Here is a 2,716-nt window from a genome sequence, read left to right as displayed (position 1 = left end):
TATCTGTGTTTCATTGATTATGCAAAGGCATTTGACTGTGTGGACCATAACAAATTGTGGCTGAGTCTGAGAAGAATGGTAATCCCAGAACACTTGATTGTGCTAACGTGAAACATCTTTGCTTGGACCTTGAGGCAGTCATGAGGACAGAACAAGGAAACACTGCATGGTTCAAAATTGGGAAGGGTGTACGCCAGAGATGTGTCCTATCTTCATACCTTTTCAACCTGTATGCAGAACAGATTATCCAGGAGGCTGTGCCCTATGAGGAGAAGTGTAGCATCAAGACTGGTGGAAGATCAATCAACAATATGCTTTATGCAGATGACACAATCTTGCTTGCTGAAACTGAGGAGGACCTGAAGCACTTGCTGCAGAGCGTCAAGGACTGCAGCCTCCAATATGGATTGAGGTTCAATGTCAAGAGGACAAAGATTCTCACCGCTGGACCAATTGACAGCATCAGGGTGGATGATGAAGAGATTGAGATTGTTCACAGCTTTAGTAAGCTTGGCTCCACAGTCAACACTCTTGGCACCAGCACCTAGGAGATTAAAAGATGTATTATGATGGGAAAGTCTGGTGTTAGGGACCTCTCCAAAGTACTGAAGAGCAATGATGTCACTCTGAAGACTAAGGTGCATCTGATACAGGCCATGGTCTTTGCAATCACTTATTATGCTTTACAGAGTTGGACAAGGACTAGGGAGGACAGAAGGAGAATTGATGCCTTTGAGCTGTAGTTCTGGAGAAGATTATTGAGTGTATCATGGACTGCTAAGAAAACAGATTCATCCTGGGAAGGGTTAAACTGGGCTGCTCCTTGGAGGCAAGGATTCTGAGGCTTCTTCTGACATACTTTGGACATGTTGTAAGGAGGGACCGGTCTTTGGAGAGGGACAACATGCTTGGGAAAGTGGAGGAACAGCGCAGGAGGGGAAACCCTCTATGAGGTGGATTGATTCAGTGACTTGGGTAATCAGGGTGGGTGTGTTGGGACAGTGCAATTGGCACAGGACAAAGCAGGATTTAAGGCTGTTGTACATGGATTCACTATGAGTTGCAAGCGACTCAAGGGTACATAACAACAACAACAATATTTTAAAAAAATAATCACGGTTAGAATGGGGACACTTTAGTCTCGATACTGATATCATTGTCCCTTAGTTGTTTGGAGAGGTCTCTGACAGGATTTGCCCAGTGCAGTACGTCTCCTGAACCCTTGACTGCTGGTCCCAAGGGTGTTGATTGTGAATCCAAGTAAGATGAAATTGTTGACAATTTCCATCTTCTCTTCATAAATCATGGTGTTGCTTATTGGTCCAGTGAGTAGTCTTTGATCTTCTGCAGCAATCATTTCAAATCCTCTTCACTCTCAGCAAACAAAGTTGTGTCATCTGCATAACTCAGGTTGTTGTTGAGTTTTTCTCCTTTCCTGATGCTGCGTTCTTCTCCATTCAGTCTAGTTTCTTAAATGCTTTGTTCAGAACACAGATTGAACAGAAATGGAAAAAGGATATAAGGCTGCTGAACACCATTGAAATGTTCCTTTGCTATATTCAGACAGTAGCTTCTTGGTTTAGGTATATGTTTCTTATAAGCATGATTAAATATTAAGGGTTTTCATTTTCCTCAATGCTAGCCAATGTTTGTGATAATCTGCACAATCAATATTAGTAGCAACAGATATTTTCTTTTGGAGAGCCCAAGGAGAACTGTTTCCTCAATCTTCCCCCCACCTAATAACGTGTAGTACTCATTCTGTCAAGTGGATTCCAACTCATGTCTATCCTCTATCATCCTTCCAAAGCTATAAATCTTTCTGTATGAAGTGTAGGGGTATTATGATTGTCAATTTCCAAACAACCAGTGTCTTCCAACAGTCCATTAGACTAACAACCCACATGTAAGACAGATATACTCCAAGCTTCTTTATATAGTGTAATTGTTGTAATTGTGGACCACTGAGTCTAAACCTACCCAGAGCTGACTCTCCAGAAGATTTTTCAGAGGCAATAAATAATTCACAAGGGGTTTATTTTCCATCTTTCTCCTGTGAAGCAACTGGTGAATTTCAAATGTTTACCTTCTGTAGTGTAGGAGAAGGTAAAAATCTAAAATTTTCCACAGATGCTATTATAAAATTAGTAGAATTTAGAAGAATAGTGCCAAATAGGCATTTAACAAAAAACCCACAACCCTCATTCCTTCATCCTCTGCGGTTATATATAAGATATCATAAGACACAAGTGAGTTTCTGGTGGGAAAAACCTGTGGTTGTATTTCAACATAAGAAGTTAAAGGGCTGCATCAGAGACAACCAAGAGACTAGCATGATGTGAAGAATGAGGCGACAGGTCTTTTGAAAACGAAGTGAGACAAAAAGACCTTGTGGCTGACAATCCCTAGAAAGATGTCAGAAAAATTAAGGTTCTATCTCCAGTAAAGAAAACAATAAGCAAACCAACAAAGACACTCATTTCAAATGAGAACTTCTAAAAAGCCTAACTACACCTGCCTCCACCTCCTTAATCCTTAACCCACTGTGAGACCTCTAACTAATCCTTAATATGATGGCTTAGGCTCCAATCACTCCTGTCCAGGTTAAAGGAAAGGTTATGTTAGAAGCCTCCTGGAGTTGGGGTATGGGAAGTGTGGTTAGACTCTCTAAAAGTTCTCACTGAAATGAAGGAGTTTTTTAAATCTTTTTAAAAAA

This window comes from Elephantulus edwardii, unplaced genomic scaffold (assembly GCF_000299155.1).
Source record: "Elephantulus edwardii isolate Elephantulus edwardi_28Jun2011 unplaced genomic scaffold, EleEdw1.0 scaffold00081, whole genome shotgun sequence".
Taxonomy (NCBI): Eukaryota; Metazoa; Chordata; class Mammalia; order Macroscelidea; family Macroscelididae; genus Elephantulus; species Elephantulus edwardii.
This window is presented reverse-complemented; position numbering follows the sequence as displayed.